Source organism: Lissotriton helveticus, chromosome 4_1 (genome assembly GCF_964261635.1).
Source record: "Lissotriton helveticus chromosome 4_1, aLisHel1.1, whole genome shotgun sequence".
In the NCBI taxonomy this organism is placed as follows: domain Eukaryota; kingdom Metazoa; phylum Chordata; class Amphibia; order Caudata; family Salamandridae; genus Lissotriton; species Lissotriton helveticus.
The window spans coordinates 1,630,337,969-1,630,358,291 of NC_136063.1; the positions used below are offsets into that span (position 1 = coordinate 1,630,337,969).

Here is a 20,323-nt window from a genome sequence, read left to right on the forward strand (position 1 = left end):
CCTCCTCATTGAATATGAGCAGTTTGGCTTTAAGGCTACTGGCTAGCTCTAGTGTCGGGTCTCGGCAGAAGGCCAGGTCTAACTCCCTCAGCTCTTGCTCTAACTGTGACAGAGAACGGCGGATGTCGTGTAGTACCCCCGCTTGCCTGGCTATACACTGTCCCCGTATCACCGCCTTAAAGGCGTCCCACACAATAGCCTCCGTGGAGGCTGATCCTTCGTTATCTTTAAAGTAATTCACAATGTCAGTGCGTATTTCCTCGGTGAACACCTGGTCTGTAAGGGCAGGCGGGGGCAAGCGCCAAGAAAACGCCCTGTTCGTGCTGTCAGGAACCCTCAGCTCTAGTGCACAGGGGGCATGGTCTGAAAGCGACCTAGCTTGGATGTCGACCCTTTCCACCCATGTCGCCACCTCAGGTGTTACCAACCAAAAGTCCAATCTGGACCAAGCAGCATGATGGCATGTGATACAAGTACCCATTTTATCTCCCGGGTGTCTAACTCTCCACACATCGGACAGCAATCCCTCATCCATCACATCAAGTATTGCCTGTCTTGCTCTGACGTGCGTGGGCCTGGCCACACCTTTTCTGTCTAGCTCATCATTTAACACAACATTAAAATCCCCTCCAATCACAACCGAGCTACAGTCTAACAGTGTAATTTGTGCCCAGACATCGCGAAAAAAGTCCGGGTCATCTACATTCGGACCATATATAGCAGCCAGAACCAGTGGTTTACCCTGTAGTGATCCATGCAAAATGACAAAGCGGCCCTCCTTGTCAAGCACACATTTATGTTCCCTCCAATCCAGCCCTCTGCGTATAAGGACAGCTACTCCCCTAGCATAATTAGAATAAATGGCGGAGTACACCTGCGACCATCTAGAGTTCTTCAGCCTGGGCGACGGAGTCGCGTTTATATGAGTTTCTTGCAAGAAACATATGTCCACATTGTGTCTGGTCAGTACGCCATGCATCAATTTAGCTTTTTTGTAGTCCCCAAGCCCTCGAATGTTCCAGGTCCATAGTTTAACCCCCCCCATTCCAGCAACTCGGTCGAAGTATCTGAATGCCCTCCACCCCTAACCCCAACATTTTCTGAAAGCCCTCGCACCATACATCTAACGGCCCCTTGGGCACCACACCAGCAAGGTCATAGTCTATTGTGCACCAGTACAAACCAAAAAACCAAACACCTAACCACCCTCTCCACCCCCCACCCACGCCAACCCCCCAATCAGGTTGCGATAAAACCCTTGTCGTGCCTAGACCAGCACTCCAGTTAAGTAGAAACAAGAACAACGGGAGGTACCCCATGGGGGCGAGGTGCTCCCGGCTTACACCCCCGATTGCTCGGGGTGGCTGCACATCCAAGGAGTTCCGCAGCCCTCGAGAGATAGCCCGTCTCGCGAAGGTGCCCTTAATGAACCAATATAGGAAACAGGAGTGACTTAGACCCGGGATCTCACTCGGTTCCAGGTCGTTCCCCAGACAGGGCAAATAGGTCAGGCTACTGGCAGCGAACTACTCCAGTGTCCAACTTACGTGATGAGGCCAGGGTTGCCCACACAGGATCCAAATAAGGGGGCACTCGGCCAGCTGGTTTCGACATATTTAATCATTGTCGCTCATCTGGTCAGCGCCCTCCTCCAGTCTAGGCGACTTGCGACGAGCACCAGACCCACAAATGTGTTTGGCGAACTTCAGGGCAGATTTCGCGTCCGTGAAGAAGTGCGCTTCCTGCTCGTGTAGTACTTTCAATTTGGCCGGGTAAAATAAGGAGTACGAAACTCCAGCTTGCATCAGCAGTTTCTTGGCCGGCATAAACTCCTTCCTGGCCGCCTGGACCATAGGGGTGAAGTCAGGATAGAATGAGAGATGGTTCCCCTCATGGGTGATCTTGCCTTTCTCCCGGGCCAGTCTCAGGATACGGTCTCGATCTTGGTAATTTAGCAATTTCGCCAAGATGGGTCTAGGAGGGGCCCCCGTCGGTGGTTTCTTGCCCAGGGTTCTATGCGCCCTCTCTACCGTGAACACCTGGGAACGGTCGGGGTCAAATAGTTCATGCAGGAGATCCGTTACAAATACCTCCATCTTCCCAGTGTTATCCGTCTCCGGAATGCCTGTGATTCTAATGTTGGATCTGCGGGAACGAGCCTCTAAATCATATGTCTTGGCTCGCATGAATTCCAGTTCGCGCTCAATATTAGTTATGTGTTGTTTAGTCTGTTGCTGGAACTCACTGCATTCCGTTTGCCTGTTTTCAAGTCGGTCCAGGCGCGTCTCATGTGTGTCCACCTTAGCCTTCACCGCTTCCAGCTGTGAGGCCATGGCATCTAACTTGGAGTCGATGCTTTTGAGGCTAGAACGGACCTCCATAATTAAGGCGACAAAATCTATGTCCGGTGTAGGACTGGTGGAAGGGGGTGTCGCTGCCTCCTGATCAGCCGGAGACTGTTTGGCCTTCTGTTTTTGCTCAAAAGTGAGCTTGGGCTGTCTCGCATCTCTGTTGCATCCCATCTTGGACTAGGGGGTCCACCACCTCGATCGTTGCGTATTTCCACCCCCTCCTGCGTGCCGTGAAGTCCGCCACCACGGAGAGCCCAGCTCAGAACAAGGTCCAACTAAGTGTACTTGGGGGGATACGTTATGTGTCAGATCAGGCGATCCCCATCAACATGTCTATTGCGAGGGTGCGGCTCTAGCCGGCGGTTCTCAGGTCAGGGTAAATGGCGAATCCCCCATCGACGGTCACCAGCTGAGCTCCGTTTAGTCTGTGCCTGCGTCCCCCTAATCTTCCCTGTAGCCGATCTTAGGGTGCACTCACCAGGGGTGTGGCGACTCTTCGCGTGGCCAGCAGGCTGCAGCAGTGCTGAGGATCTCTAAGAGGTTCCAGTCCCTCACCGACCCAGCCGAGTGTTTAGGCGGCGGCCATCCGCACCGCACCGCTTCACCAAGATGGCGGCCGCACTTTCGGGTCGGCGTCCGTTCGGCTCGCAGGCTCAAGGTCAGCTTCTATCCCCTCCGCTGGGCTCGGACACCGCAACCTCAGCTCGGCGGTGATTCAGCAAGTGGCGCGGGGGCTACTACAGCTCAGTTATAGAACAGCCGAATAGGCCCGATAATCCCCGGGGCCCGGTGAGCAGCAGCCGCCGCTTCGGGTTCCGCAGCAGTTGGTGGGTTGTGTCGGCCAGGTCGTCAGCGCCAGAACTCATGCGCCCGGTGTCAGTATGGCACAGAAATACGACCGAGTGTGCCCCAGGTCGTTCAGCGCTCGGCCATCCGCGATTCAGGGTCCCTCAACAGCGTCAGACAGGATCATTGCAGGATTTTTAGTGTGCAGCCGGCGGAGCTCGCTCACAGAGCGGCCATTTCGCTGCTCGGTTAGCCACGCCCCCCCACTCCAATCCACTTTAATCCCCTAGACCCTAATCCACTCTAATGCACTTCACACTAATTCACTCTAATCAACTCTAACCCACTCCAATCCATGTCAAACTAATCTACTCTAATCCACTCCACTGTAATCCACACAACTCTAAGCCACTCCATGTTAATCCACTTCAATCCATTGTAGTCTACTCCACTTCACTACACACCAATCCACTCCACACTTATTCACTCTTCTCTAATCCACTTCACTCTGATCCACTCCAATCCACTCCAATCTACTCCAATACGCTCAACTTTACTTCAAACAACTCAGCTCTAATCAACACCACTCAAATCCACTCACATCCAATCCGCTTCAATCCACTCTAATCCTCTCTAATCCACTCCACTCCAATCAACTCAACTCTAATCCACTCCAATCTACTCTAATCTAATCATATTCAATCCACTGTGATCCACTCCACTCCAATCCACTTTAATTCATTCCACTCCAATTCACTCCACTCCAATCCACTCTACTCTAATCAACTCCACTCTAATTCACTCCGCTCTAATCCATTCATCTCAAATCCATTCCACTCTAATCCACTTCAATCTACTCCACTACAGTCCACTCCAATCTAATCCAATCCACTCTACTCTAATCCACTTCACTCTAATCAACTCCAATCCTTTCAACTCTAATCGATTCCAAACCACTCCACTCCAATGAACTTGAATCCACTATAAACCACTCCACTCTAATGCAGTCCTCCCCATCCACTCTAATCCACTCCATTGTACCCCACTACACTCTACCCACACTCTATAGCACTCCAGTATATGACACTCCTCTTTATGACACTCCTCTCTATATGACACTCCCCTATATGACACTCTATGCCACTCTGTTCCTTCTGCTCCATTCTATGCTCTGAACTTCACTCTATGCCATTCCACTCTATGACTGTCTAAGCCACTCTACTATATGACACTCTATGCTACTCCACTTGATGACACTCTGTGCCACTCCACTAAATGGCACTCCACTCTATGACACTCTACATCCAATCCCCTCTATGTCACTCTACTAGACAAAACTCTACTCCACTCTACAATACTCCACTCTATGCCACTGACTTTTAGCCATGCTCACCAGCAGTCATACTGGTGTACAACATGGCTAAAACACATTGCAAAAGCCAATAGCTCTCCCATAGGCGAGACCTGTTTGCTTTGCCAATTCTTGTTATGTCTAGTAAACGTTGCAGCTACTTGTTTCAGGAGCAACAGTGGATGAGCGTTTGATTTCATACATATCTATTTTGTTTTGATCTGGTTCAACTTCAATCCACTCCAATACACTCCACTCTAATCCTCACCAGTCTAATCTACTTCACTCCACTCCAATCTACTACAATCCAATCCACTACACTGCACTCCAATTCACTTCAAGCCACTCTAATCCACTCCACACTAATTCACTCTAATCCACTCCACTCTAATCATCTCTAAACCAGTCCAATCTACTGCACTGTAATACACTCCAATCCACTCCACTGTAATACACTTCAATCCACTCCATTGCAATCCCCTCCAATTCGCTCTAATCCACTTTCCATACCAGGTGATGTGACTCTGGTTTTTAGAATGTTTGTTGTGTCCTTCTACTGTCATGTAGGGATCCCACATTTTGTGGAAACCCCAATCCTCCAAGACATGACGCCAAGACTATATAGCAAGCAAATTAATTATTCTGTCTTCAAACTGTGAACACTGTAGAGCTATTCACTCTTAAAGATAGGCAACACATTTAATGACACTTGCTCTACTATAAAAGCTATTATGTTCATATTTTATTTCAGTTTTCTATTGTGTCACAGATATTCTTCGCTATTTGTGTATGTAGACATTAGATTACTATGAGCACATGCAGAAATAGGCAAATGATATGCTTTCTACCCTCTGCTTTACTATGCAATGAAACCTGGCATGGTTACCCCTCACAGAGCTCCCATTCTCAGCCTGGTCAAAAAACCTACAGGATGATCTAGTCAACTGGACCCGTTTTACTGGAATGTGATCACTTAAGTGTATACATCATTTCAAGTTTATTATATATGATGAGTGTTTTTTTTGCATAGCGCCCACTACACTACTTAAATGCCTTTATGTGCTTTGACTGGAGGAACTGTGATACATATGATTGCATTCAAACATGTGGAGCAGGGAGCAGCTGAACACAACACTTTCCATTGCATGGTGGAATAAACAGCAGGCATGGTGTGTGTTCCTCTCAGTGGAGTGCGTAACCTTTGGATGTCCATACATGGTACTCTCATGCCGATAAGTGAGAATGCATAGGGAGCAAAAGTCGCAACACCGGAGGTGTCACAAACTGGGAGTTGTCAGTTTTGCCCTGTAGCTCATGAGGTTAAGAGCCTTGTGGATGTTAATGGGAACGTCATTCCACAGAGATAGGCTGAGACTAAGAAGCATCCGTCTCCTTTGTTTTTGCTATAACCAGGGGACCCTTAGAAGATTAGCTTTGTCGGACCAGAGGGGACATCTGCTTGGTGGCATGTGTTTTTTTTTAAGGTACAAGTGGTTCTGGAACAATTCTCAGAGTCGGGGTGCTGACATCAATGGTACATCAGGGAGTCATAGTGATTGTAGAAAATCCAAGTGTCACACATGAAATGAGTGACAAAAATGAGCAATGCCAGTTCAGTAGGAGAGTGGTAAGGGTGTGGTGGTAAGTAGGCGGTGGTGCATTTTGGAGCACAGTGTCACAAATACATTACTAAAGCATGGTGTGATAGTGCATTGTCATTTACAGATGGAATACTGTTCATTGAAATGGCCACTACATTTGCACAGACATGCAGTTTTACTGATACAATTATATAGGGAACAAACGATAGGTAATGTGTGGACTTTCAGCAAAAATGTGTAATTTGCAAATCAACAAGTAAAGTGCCTCTATTGTATCAAAACTTTTGTTCCAACCACACTTCGGAATTAAAAAATAAAAAATTCCTTCATGTGCTCTTTCGTAACTGGCGACATATTTTGAAATATGTGTGCAGTTCATTTACAGGTATTTAAATTGTGTTGTGTGTTAGGAAAAACCTAGACAGCCTACAACCTTTGCCTATGTACTCCATATATGCTACCAAGATTGTCAGATAGTTCAATTTACCAAAAACCTCACAATTTGCAGTCAGAGAAAGAAAAGTAAACACAAATCTCCATGCTAAAACAATAAACAGAAACTTGTCAGAAGACATAACCTGACATTTGACCTCATTCTTTCTGAACTCCAGCATAGTTATTTTTGGGGGGACTGCAGGACTTCCACACCACTACTTCCAGCATCAACGTAAGGCACCTGGGTACCACTGCTTCATTGCTAAGGCTATCCATTTCATTGTGTTTTGGAATGTGTATTTGTTAAGTGCACAATCACCCATGAGGGTTTTGTGGCGCTGATCAGGTGTGTGTGCCTATCTTTGCCTATGATAGCTTGGTAAAATGAAACCAACCAGCTGCTTGCGGAATTCAACAAGAATGCAGGAATGATTGGTTTTTGAATAGCGCTCAGCTACTCAATGAGTGTCCCTGTGCTAGGAAAGAAGATCGGATGGGGAGTGGGATTTGTAGCTTAAATTAATAAATTTAAGAGATTTTCTAAAATTCGCCTCATCAGTGAGGAATCTGAGTTGAAGCAGAAGCTGATTCAAAATCTTCGCCTCACGTACCACAAAGCAGGCATCCCCCTGCCGCTTTCTTAAAAAGCGGAGGATATCTTTCAGCCGAGCATTTCTCGAGGGCAACCCTTACCGAGCTGTGTTTGAGAATCTGAAATTCCTCGCAACTTCTGTCAGAGGAGGAAGTGGAGTATTGCTGCTAGGCCAGGCCCCATCTAATCTGGCACAGGTTCTGGATCAAGCAACAGGATCTCGGGCTTCGATTAAATTGTAAGTGATTCATTCTGAGCCATTCCATCACTGCTTCCACAAAGTGTGTAAACATGTATTTTGAAGTGGCTGAATCGCCTTCATTTGTAGCTATCTACATAAAATATCATCTTAATGACAAATGATCCAACCAAGAATTCCAGCGGGTCATATAAACGTTAAAAAGAGGGGGATCAGACCCCGTGGCACCCCACATTTAATGGTTTCATCCCTGAGAAAAAGGGCTTCAACCATACCACTTGTTCTCTGTGCTCTAAAACAGAGCCCAGCCAACTCAGCTGCTGACAGATCTAACAAAATTAAGGCCACATTGAGCCCTAAATCAAGGATTGACTTAATGATTTCCGTAATTTCAAGTAAATCTGTTTCAGTGCTATGCTGTGCCCGGAACGCAGATCGAAATGGATGCAAAAGGTTGCCTGCAGCCAGAAATGCTGCATGCTGGGTGATCACAGTCTTTTCAATATTCTTAGAGGCGGCAGGTAGCAGAGATACTGGTCTAAAGTTTGAAAGAACTTTAGGGTCAGCATTAGCTTTCTTTAAGAGGGGAATTATATTTGGCTTCATCCATGAGTCAGGCACTACCCCAGACTGTAGGTAGGCTGAAAACAACTCTAGGTATGCTGGGCCATTTGACTCAGTAATTTGTTTCAAGATATCAGGAGGGAACGGATCTAAGGGAGAGCTTGACTAACATCTCATAAGATGGTCTTTCAACTCCTCTTCCTTCGGAAGCAGAAATTCTACCAACTTCCTCTTAGCTGTAGGCAACACAGTGCTCTCTGACACTTTGGCTGGATCCTTATTGTTAAGCCTCCGTATATGTGTCTGGATCCTAGAGATTTTTTCATCAATAAAATAATTACATTTCATGCATAGGTCCAGATTGACCTCATAAAGAGGAGCCATTACCTTAGGGTCCATGAACTTCTACACTATCCTAAAAGGAATATGCTACTTACCAGTATGCATCTGTTCTTGGCATAGAGGGCTGCAGAGTGGTACATTTATGAATAGATCGCCATCTGGTGTTGGGCTCGGATAATTGCACTTGTTTTTCTTCTGGAGAAGTCTTTGTCGTCATCGATGACTCCTCCTCTTGGTGTTAGTGCGCATGGGCATCGGCTCCATCCTTAGATTGTTTTGCCATAGTAGGGTTAGATGGAGTAGTGTAGTAGAATACATAAAGATATGCCCATGTAAGTGTATCTAAATAAGATAATGTTGGGACAGACACAGGTTTCCGGGGAGGCAGGGAGGGCATGTACCACTCTGCAGCCCTCTATGCCAAGAACAGATGCATACTGGTAAGTAGCATATTCCGTTCGAGGCATATGGGCTGCAGATGGTACATTTATGAATAGATTATACAGCAGTTACCTCCCTAGCGGTGGTCACCAGTGTCTGTCGCAACTGTTTGAAATAGAGTTTTTAGTACAGCTTGGCCCACTCTGGCTTGTTGTGTAGCCTGCACATCAACACAGTAGTGTTTTGTAAATGTATGTGGTGTAGACCAAGTTGCTGCTCTACATATGTCATCTAGGGGAATGTTCCCTAAGAATGCCATAGATGCTCCTAGCTTCCGTGTAGAATGAGCTCTAGGAGGAACAGTTAATGTTCTCTTTGCTTTAATGTAACATATTTGTATACATCTTACAATCCATCTAGCGATGCTCGCTTTAGAGATAGGATTGCCCTTATGTGTTGGGGAAAATGCTACAAATAGTTGTTTAGTTTTCCTGAAGTTTTGTGTCCTTTCTATGTAGTACAAAATGGCGCTTTTGACATCTAGTGTATGTAGGGCCCTTTCTGCCACCGTCTGTGGCTTTGGAAAAAAAACTGGTAGTTCCACCGGTTGGTTGATGTGGAATGCTGAAATTACTTTAGGCAAGAACTTTGGGTTTGTTCTAAGAACCACTTTATTCTGGTGTAACTGTAGGAATGGTTCTTGTATTGTCAATGCCTGTAATTCACTTACTCTCCTGAGTGAGGTAATGGCTATAAGGAAAGCCACCTTCCATGTAAGGAATTGTATCTCGCACCTATGCATAGGTTCGAAAGGTGGTCCCATTAGTCTGGTGAGTACTACGTTGAGGTTCCAGACCGGGGAAGGTGGTAATCTTGGTGGAATTACTCTTTTAAGGCCTTCCATGAAGGCTTTTATCGCTGGCACTCTGAACAGGGATATATGCTGCCTGTTTTGTACGTACGCTGCTATAGCTGCTAGATGTACTCTGATAGATGTGTACGCGAGATTACATTGCTGTAAGTGTAGTAAGTAGCAAATAATCTCCCTTGTTGATACGTCCAGAGGGTTGATATTGTTAGTGGTACAGTGTATAGCAAACCTCTTCCACTTAGCTGCATAGCATGCTCTGGTGGTGGGACGTCGCGCTTGCTTAATTATCTCCATGCAATTTGGGGGTAGATCTAAGTACCCAAATTCTAGGATTTCAGGAGCCAGATCGCTAGGTTCAGATATGTGGGATCTGGGTGCATTATTTCTCCATGGTTCTGTGTAAGGTGCATGGGTAGAATTCTTAGCTTTTGGTGTGGCACTTGTGAGAGTTGCAGGAGCGTGGTGAACCACGGTTGTCGTGCCCACGTGGGTGCTACTAGTATCATGGTCATTGAGTGCTGTTGCAGCTTTCTGACCACTAATGGGATTAGTGGGAGAGGGGGAAAAGCGTATGCAAATTTGTTGGACCAATTTATCCATAACGCATTGCCCTGTGACAGGTGGTGTGGGTACCTGGACGCGAAGCTTTGGCATTTTGCGTTCTGATGAGTGGCAAAGAGGTCTATCTCTGGTTGTCCCCATCTTTGGAAGAATGGCTGCAGTATTTGTTGGTGCAGTTCCCATTCGTGTATTTGTTCCGACTGTCTGCTTAAGATGTCTGCTATCTGGTTTTGGACTCCTGGTAGGTGTTCGGCTAACAGATAGATGTTTTGAGGAATGGCCCATCTCCAAATTTCCTGTGCTAGTCTGGATAGTTGGAGAGAGTGCGTCCCCCCCTGTTTTTGAATATAGTACATTGCTGTCATGTTGTCTGTTCTGATCAGGACTGCTTTGTCGGTAACATGTATTTGAAAGGCTTTCAATGCTAGAAACACTGCTAGTAGTTCTAGATGATTGATGTGCAGTCTTCTTTCCTGCACACTCCACCTTCCTTGCACTGTGTATTTCTCCATATGTGCTCCCCATCCCGTGAGCGATGCGTCCGCTGTTATTGTCACCTGTGGAATTGGTTCTAGGAACGACCGCCCCTTGGTAATGTTTGTTGTGTTCCACCACTTCAGAGAGCGGTGTGTGCGATCGTCTACCAACACCAGATCTGTAATCTGTCCTTGAGCCTGATTCCACTGTGTCGCTAAACATTCTTGTAGCGGACACATTTGTAGTTTGGCATATGGTATTAGCAGTATGCAGGATGACATCATCCCTAATAGCTGCATGAACACTCTCGCTGCTAGTGAGTGTTGTGGCTGGAATCTTTGAATGATTGTAAGCATTGTTTGTATCCTGGCTGGATTGGGGTATACTTTGGCTTTTTCTGTGTCTATAGTAGCCCCCAGATATTGTTGAACCTTGCTTGGTTGCAGGTGTGACTTTTTGTAGTTCACCGTGAACCCTAGCTGGTGTAGCAGCTGAATTGTCTTTTGTGTGTTCTGAAGACATTCCTCTTGTGACTTGGCCTTTATTAGCCAGTCGTCCAAGTAGGGGAAGACATGTATTTGTTGTCTTCTTAGGTGAGCTGCCACCACTGCTAGGCATTTTGTGAACACCCTTGGTGCTGTTGTGACACCAAACGGAAGGACTTTGAACTGATAATGTTGTCCGTCTACCACAAACCTGAGGTATTTCCTGTGGGCTTTGTGAATCGGGATATGAAAGTAAGCGTCTTTTAGATCCAGTGTAGAAAGAAAGTCCCCTTTCTTCAGTAAAGGAAGTACTTGTTGGAGCGTGACCATGTGGAAATGTTCCGAATTTATGTATGCGTTGAGAGGTCTTAGGTCCAATATTGGCCTTAAAGACCCGTCCTTTTTGGGAATTAGGAAGTATAGGGAGTATACTCCTGTTCCTTGTTGGTGCTGTGGAACCTTCTCTATGGCATGCTTTTCTAGCAGGGATAGTACTTCTTGTTTTAACAGTGTCAGATGATCTTGTTTCATTGGACGCTGTTTGGGGAGGATGTTTGGTGGGGTAGCTGTGAGTTCTAGGCAATAACCATGTTGGATAATTTGTCTCACCCACCTGTCTGATGTGATGTTTTCCCAGGCAGGTAGGAACTGTGATAGGCGTCCCCCGACCGGTGTTATGTGGTCTGGGGGGAGCTGTATGAAGTCACTGTTTTGGGGTTGGAGAGTTGCGGTTGTTGTTGTTTCCGCGACCCCTACCCTTGTTGTTGTTACCTCTGTAACTGCCCCTAGCATTACCTCTGGGTGATGTTGGTGTAAAAGAGGTCTGTTGCTGGCTTGTGCCTGTATTTTTGGATCCTCCTCTATAGGTGGACCTACGAAAGGAACCTCTTTGGGTGGGCTGTTGCAATGCTCCCATTGATTTAGCCGTTTCCGTGTCCTTTTTCATCTTTTCTAAGGCCTCATCTGTCCCTGATCCGAAAAGTGTTTTCTCATCAAAAGGCTGGTTCAATAAGGATGTTTGTACTTCTTGTTTGAACCCTGAGACTCTGAGCCATGCATGTCTCCTTATCATGATGCTTGTGTTTATGGATCTTGCTGCAGTGTCTGCTGCGTCTAGGGCGCACTTAATGGAAGTGTTAGTAATTATCTTTCCTTCCTGTATGAGCTGATCTGCCCTCTTTTGATGTTCTTTGGGGAGATGCGTGATGAGTTTTTCTAATTCATCATAATGAGCTCTGTCATACCTTGCAAGTAATGCTTGCGTATTAGCTATGCGCCAGCTGTTTGCCGCTTGGGATGCTACTCTCTTGCCAGAGGCATCTATTAGTTTAGACTCTTTGTCAGGAGGTGGAGCTTCTCCTGTAGATAAAGAGTTTGCTCTCTTACGAGCGTTTGTGACCACTAGTGAGTCTAGAGGAATTTGTCCCTTGATAAATATTGGGTCCTTTGGAGCTGCCTTATATTTTTTATCAATTCTTGGGTTTAATATTCTAGCCCTCACCGGGTCTTTGAATATCTCTGATGTGTGACTAAGTAGGCCTTTAAGCATTGGTAATGTTCCTGATGTTCTTTGTGCAGCAGGTAGTGTTTCTAACAAGAAGTCCTCAATTTGAGGTTCTGCATGTAGGTCTACCTTGTGGTATTTTGCTGCTCTATTAATTAATTGTGCGAACCCAGTATTATCATCAGGTGGTGAGGGTTTTGAGGGATACAATTCAGGGTCGTTGTCATTATCTGACCCTACATTGTACTCCTCCCATGGGTCTGCCTCCTCTGGGATTGTGTCTTCATCATCCCCAGGATGTTCTCCCTCTCCTGTGTCACTATCTACATCTGTTGTAGGTGTGGATGGGCGTGTGAAAGGTTTAGTTGGCCTAGTGTGAGGAAGAGGAGAAGAGGGTGTGTCTCTAGGTTGTGGAGAAGGGGGAGGAGTTGTATTCGTCCCCATTGTTCTCTTCTTCGGAGGAGTTTTGTCGTCCGATTGTTCATTCTTCCTCTTTTTAGGTAGTTCTGTGACTACCTTGCCAGTTTGTGGATCAATAAACAGAGTCTTTTGTTTAGGATCGGTTTTATATTCCTGTGTCGGTACCGCAGTTTTCGGGTCCGAAAGGTGTTTTTTCTTCTGACTGTCCATTTGTATTTTCGACACCGAGATTTTATTCGGATCCGATGCTTTCGGCATCGAGGATGTCTTCGGTGTCGAAGGTGTTTTCGACGTCGAAACGTGTTTCGGTGTCGACATGGACTGTTTCGACTTCGAGCTTTCCTTGACATGGAGCTTCGGTGTCGATGTCGTGGTGGGTCGTTTATCGGATGTGAGACCGAGTGTTTCGGTTTCGTTTTCGTTGCCGGGCCCGAAGGCGGGGCGTCGGAAACTTTTTTCGGTTGTCTGACCGGGCTCGAGGGCGGGGTCGACACCGTGCGGGGTCTGTTCTTTGGTAACGGGACGTCGTCACTTACGGTTTGTTGGACGTCGATTTCCTCGACGTCGGACTCGTCCGCTTCTGACCCCGCCTCGTCGACCTCCTCTTCCTCCTCTTCTAGGTGCTGGTCCTCGAACAGCTCCGGGATTGCTTGTGACTGCATTCTCGATACCTCGTGTCTTCGAGCTCGACGGTTTCTAATCGTCGATTTTGAGGAAAATGCTGCACAGGCCTCACAGTCCCTGGATTCGTGTTCAGGGGACAAGCAGAGGTTGCACACCTCGTGTAGGTCCTTGTGTGGGAACTTAGCACCACACGTTGGACATTTTTTGAATGGAGTCCTTTCCATGGACTCCGGGCTGGACTACGTCGAGCTGGTCTTCTCGTAGTCGTCGTTCTTCGAAACGCGTCGAGATGGAAGTGAAGTCGCGTTCGATAACAATACCGTCGAATTGGAAAGGGTTACGCGCCGAATATAACCTTCTTTATCAAAGTCGGTCCGGATCGCTTCGATCCTCATCCGAACCCGATGGCGGAAAAAAAAATCTAAGGATGGAGCCGATGCCCATGCGCACTAACACCAAGAGGAGGAGTCATCGATGACGACAAAGACTTCTCCAGAAGAAAAACAAGTGCAATCATCCGAGCCCAACACCAGATGGCGATCTATTCATAAATGTACCATCTGCAGCCCATATGCCTCGAACATCTCTTTACAGTTCGTATCGGCATTGTGAATAGAATGTGCAGTGAGCCAGTTTTATATTCATGTGATAAGCATTAAGGGCCTGACAACTTATCTGCCTCATTATAGTGCTGTTACTAATTTTTCTAACAAGACAGAAGGAAGCTCTGCTGTGGAGTCGGAGTGTGCTCCACTCTTTAGGAGCGATGTACGAGAACAACCGTCCTCCTGATCTGGTTCTGTTTATGCGTGGGATGTGTGCGAGTAGGTATCTTGCAGAGGTGTCTGGGGGGTTGATGGAAGGGAATGCAACTATTCATGCAGGTGGTGCCTAAGATGTATAGTGCTTTGAATGTGTGTGCGGAGTTTGAAATGAATGTGTCTGTGTATCAGGAGTCTGAAGAGCTCTCCGAGGAGTGGTGTGATGTGAGTTCTGTGTGGAAGGTTGAGAATGTGTCTAGCTGCAGAGTTCTGGATGGTTTGTTGTCTTCTAGTGAGTTGCTTGGTAGTCATGTAGTAGAAGGTGCTCCGGTAGTGCATCTTGCTGTTGAGTAGGGTGTGAGTGACAGTTTTTCTAGTGCTGCTTGGGAGCCATTTGAAGATCTTCCTCAGCATCTTCAGGGTCTGAAAGCTGAATGCAGTGACAGCGTTGACTTGTGCAGTTGTGTGGAGTTTGCTGTTGATGATTATTCTGAGGTTCCTGGTGTGGGTGCTGGATGTGGATCCAAGTCTGGCTGCCTACCAGTTGGATTCCTATTCAGAATTTTTCTTTCTGAAGATCACTATTTTTGTCTTGTCAGTGTTGAGATTGAGACAGTTGGCTTTCATCCAGTTAGCGACATTTGACCTCATTCTTTCTGAACTCCAGCATAGTTATTTTTGGGGGGACTGCAGGACCTCCACACCATTACTTCCAGCATCAACGTAAGGCACCCGGGTACCACTGCTTCATTGCTAAGGCTATCCATTTCATTGTGTTTTGGAATGTGTATGTGTTAAGTGCACAATCACCCACAAGGGTTTTGTGGCGCTGAGCAGGTGTGTGTGCCTATCTTTGCCTATGATAGCTTGGTTAAATGAAACCAACCAGCTGCTTGCGGAATTCAACAAGAATGCATGAATGATTGGTTTTTGAATAGCGCTTAGCTACTCAATGAGTGTCCCTGTGCTAGGACAGAAGATCGGATGGGGAGTGGGATTTGTAGCTTAAATTAATACATTTAAGAGATTTTCTAAAATTCGCCTCATCAGTGAGGAATCTGAGTTGAAGCAGAAGCTGATTCAAAATCTTCGCAACACGTACCACAAAGGAGGCATCCCCCTGCCGCTTTCTTAAAAAGCGGGGGACATCTATCAGCCGAGCATTTCTCGAGGGCAACCCTTACCGGGCTGTGTTTGAGAATCTGAAATTCCTCGCAATGTCTGTCAGAGGGGGAAGTGGAGTATTGCTGCTAGGCCAGGCCCCATCTAATCTGGCACAGGTTCTGGATCAAGCAACAGGATCTCGGTCTTCGATTACATTGTAAGTGATTCATTCTGAGCCATTCCATCACTGCTTCCACAAAGTGTGTAAACATGTATTTTGAAGTGGCTGAATCACCTTCATTTGTAGCTATCTACATAAAATATCATCTTAATGACAAATGATCCAACCAAGAATTCCAGCGGGTCATATAAACGTTAAAAAGAGGGGGATCAGACCCCGTGGCACCCCACATTTAATGGTTTCATCCCTGAGAAAAAGGGCTTCAACCATACCACTTGTTCTCTGTGCTCTAAAACAGAGCCCAGCCAACTCAGCTGCTCACAGATCTAACAAAATTAAGGCCACATTGAGCCCTAAATCAAGGATTGACTTAATGATTTCCGTAATTTCAAGTAAATCTGTTTCAGTGCTATGCTGTGCCCGGAACGCAGATCGAAATGGATGCAAAAGGTTGCCTGCAGCCAGAAATGCTGCATGCTGGGTGATCACAGTCTTTTCAAGATTCTTAGAGGCGGCAGTTAGCAGAGATACTGGTCCAAAGTTTGAAAGAACTTTAGGGTCAGCATTACCTTTCTTTAAGAGGGGAATTATATTTGGCTTCATCCATGAGTCAGGCAATACCCCAGACTGTATGTAGGCTGAAAACAACTCTAGGTATGCTGGGCCATTTGACTCAGTAAATTGTTTCAAGATATGAGGAGGGAACGGATCTAAGGGAGAGCTTGACTAACATCTCATAAAATGGTCTTAAAACTCCTCTTCCTTCGGAAGCAGAAATTCTACCAACTTCCTCTTAGCTGTAGGCAACACAGTGCTCTCTGACACTTTGGCTGGATCCTTATTGTTAAGCCTCCGTATATGTGTCTGGATCCTAGAGATTTTTTCATCAATAAAATAATTACATTTCATGCATAGGTCAGATTGACCTCATAAAGAGGAGCCATTACCTTAGGGTCCATGAACTTCTACACTATCCTAAAAATCTCTTTACAGTTCGTATCGGCATTGTGAATAGAATGTGCAGTGAGCCAGCTTTATATTCATGTGATAAGCATTAAGGGCCTGACAACTTATCTGCCTCATTATAGTGCTGTTACTAATTTTTCTAACAAGACAGAAGGAAGCTCTGCTGTGGAGTCGGAGAGTGCTCCACTCTTTAGGAGCGATGTACGAGAACAACCGTCCTCCTGATCTGGTTCTGTTTATGCGTGGGATGTGGGCGGGTAGGTATCTTGCAGAGGTGTCTGGGGGTTGATGGAAGGGAATGCAACTATTCATGCAGGTGGTGCCTAAGATGTATAGTGCTTTGAATGTGTGTGCAGAGTTTGAAATGAATGTGTCTGTGTATCAGGAGTCTGAAGAGCTCTCCGAGGAGTGGTGTGATGTGAGTTCTGTGTAGAAGGTAGAGAATGTGTCTAGCTGCAGAGTTCTGGATGGTTTGTTGTCTTCTAGTGAGTTGCTTGGTGGTCCCGTAGTAGAAGGTGCTCCGGTAGTGCATCTTGCTGTTGACTAGGGTGTGAGTGACAGTTTTTCTAGTGCTGCTTGGGAGCCATTTGAAGATCTTCCTCAGCATCTTCAGGGTCTGAAAGCTGGATGCAGTGACAGCGTTGACTTGTGCAGTTGTGTGGAGTTTGCTGTTGATGATTATTCCGAGGTTCCTGGTGTGGGTGCTGGGTGTGGATCCAAGTCCAAGTTTGGCTGCCTACCAGTTGGATTCCTATTCAGAATTTTTCTTTCTGAAGATCACTATTTTTGTCTTGTCAGTGTTGAGATTGAGACAGTTGGCTTTCATCCAGTTAGCGACTTCGGTCATGTAGGCGGTCAGCTTGTTTCTTGTATTATGGGTCAGGTCAGAGATGAGGTCATTCTTGTGTGGAAGCCTGATGAGAATGGGGTGTGAGACCGCGTCATATACTTCAGAGAGGTCCAGGATAATGAATCCTGTCATATCTTCTCTGTCAAGGATCATGCGGACGCAATCTGTGATGGTGATAATTGCTATTTCTGAACCGTGATTAGACCTGATTCGGAACTGCATGGCATTGATGAGCTGGTGGTTGCTGAGGCTGTCAGAGAGGTGTTGGTTGATTCGATTCTCTAAAACCTTACCTAGATATTGCAGGAAGGAGATGGGTCTGTAGTTTGCAAATGTGACTGGGTCAGCGGATTGTTGAGCAGAGACGTGATGATGGCATGTTTTCAGGTGTCTGGGAATGTGATTGAGTCGAAGGAGGCATTGAAGATAGGTGTTAATGTTTCACTGATCGGTAAGAGACGTTTGGTGAAGGCGTGGTGGGGGCAAGGGTTCGAAGGGCCACTTGAGTGGATGATCTTCATAGGAGCAGCAATTTTGGTGTGGATAAAAGCGGACCACAAGGACAGCATTCATTCTTCAGCCATGATGGGAAGTTGAGTTGCAACACTGACAGGGTCTGGTTGAGGGTCATAGGTGCCCTATACGGAGGTGAGTTTGTTGTAGGAGAATTCAGAGAGCTTGTTGCAAAGGTCTTGTGAGGGGGAGATGTTGCTGGACGTGGAAGTAGGCATGGTGAAATCTTTGATGATGGTGAAGATTTCCTTGATACTGGCAGCAGTGGCATTGATGCGCTCTACAAGACCTGTGCTCTTGGTGTTCCGTATCTGCAGGTGTTAGCGTCTTTCGGCTAATTTGAAGACATATTGATCTTTGATGTCTTGACTTGTTCTCCATATGAACTCCAGTGCTTCCAATGGTGTTTTGTCAACCGGAGCTCCTCTGTGTACCAACTGGCCTGTGGTGGGGTTCATGCCACTGGGTTGCGCTTGAGGGGAGTGAGGGTGACAGTGCATGCAGTGATCCAGATTACGTTCTTGATGGCTTTCAGCGACCTGCTGGTGTATTGTGGTCGGAGCATGCAGAGGGTGGAAGTTAATATATCTTTTGTGATGCTTTTCCAGCTGCAACGGCGGGTTCCGGTGGAGGTATGGATGATTATGCTGAAACTGACAAGAGTATAACCTGTCAAGGTCATTGTTGCTAGCTTGTTGACTGTGATGCTACTGTTTGAGGATAAAATTGGGTCCAATAGGTGTCCTGTAGTGTGGGTGTGTATGCTAACGTGCTTGGTTAAGCCGTAATTTACATAGTTTTCAAGAGCAGTTGTTGAGTTTAGCGCACTGTGGCTATAATAGAACCCTATCTGAAGACTTTCTTCAGTTAACTGCACTGACATTGTGCTCCATAAGTCTTTGATGTTTTTGGTTTCTTGTAAATACCTTTTATCTTACAACTTTTATAAGTAAAGGCACTCTCTTTTGGGGTGGTAATATAAAGCTTAGAGTAACCGGCTGCTTGTTATGCTTTCTTGAGACATGAGATTAGACTAAATGTGGTAAGGTGGCAAAAGAGGACATGCCATTAGCAATCAGAGATAAACTAGGGTGAAACACACCAATTTGAGCCTAAGAAGTTCTGTCTTCTATGTAAAGCTCAACATAATTAGAAGCTGATGGTAGATAATTATGCCTGGGTGTTAAACTCCAAATTTTATGTCTGACTTCAAATAACAAGGGATTTAAGTAGTAAATGCACCCCTGCTGTTGGGTGGAATAACATTCTTTTAAGATTTCATTTTGGAACTCTATTTTTAACTACTCTGAGGACCCCATCAATTTATTCTCTTGCAGTGCTTTACAGGATAGTGTAAATGCGTTTCACATACTGTTTACCGCTTTCAAATGATGCATAAAATGTTTAGCTGTACGTCCAGCAGAAACTGTGTTAAAGTGAAGGAATTACCATAGTGTGCTTATGGGGTGTGTGCTAAGCAAACAGTGTAAAGAAAGAATAAGAAATCAAACGTTAGAGTTAAAGAATTGTTTCTTAACCATGCATGGTTTACTCTAAGTGAAACATAGACTAATCAAAATGTATTTTATGAATCATAACAAGAGTCTCTAGAGGTACTCCTGAAGAGCAACAACAATGTTAAAGACCATCATAGTTGGGTTAAAGAACGCTAAGAAGACAAAGATAAATTAGATAAAGGAATATTGATGAAAAGCTACAGTAACCAGATGAAGCTGGATATTGGAAGTTTATTTTGGTAAATGAGCTTGCAAGCAGGTAGGTTTCCTATGGTGTGTGGGCTTGGGTCTTATGAAAAATAAGGTATCTGCATTTAAATGCCCGAACATTTTACAGCCTACGGTGTGAGTAAAAGCAATGAAGGAGCTCAAAATAACAGCACTACACTTGCAGAATAATGCTCATGCGCAAAGACAATTAATGTCATAGTGGGTGAGTAGATCCTCTTTTCATATTTGCATGTGTAAATCTAACAAACAGTTACATCAGAATGAATTGTCCTTTCCTCACAGTGCTGTAAAGCAATCACTGTCATGGTCAAAGTCACGTGGACCCAAAGACTGTAACGTGTGTGTCTTCAGTTTAATCAAAATGGCATTTTATACGTGTTGTGGCTTCACAGCCATGCCATCAGTTGAAGGCTCATCTACGCTGTGCTGTTAGGACAGTGTCTGCGGAGTTTGGGTTATTTGGGTGTTGTTGTAGGGAATGTCTAGATGCACAAGTGGGCCAGCTAAATAAAGACCAAACAGTGTAGCTCCAGAGATACATCTCTGCCCTCACATGTTGGAAGCAGCTACTGTTCTGAATTCCAAGCTTAATCCTCTTCCAGTTTGGAAAGTGCACAGATGTGAGACATCCCCACACCTATCAAGCTTTGCCCCTA

At 45.7% G+C, this 20,323-nt stretch overlaps 1 protein-coding gene across 1 annotated transcript in view; it reads right to left on the reverse strand.

Annotated features, from left to right (window-relative positions):
- ITGA9 (integrin subunit alpha 9) overlaps window positions 1–20,323 on the reverse strand; it is a 913,294-nt gene that overhangs the window by 413,521 nt on the left and 479,450 nt on the right. The gene's annotated exons all lie outside the window — the stretch shown is intronic.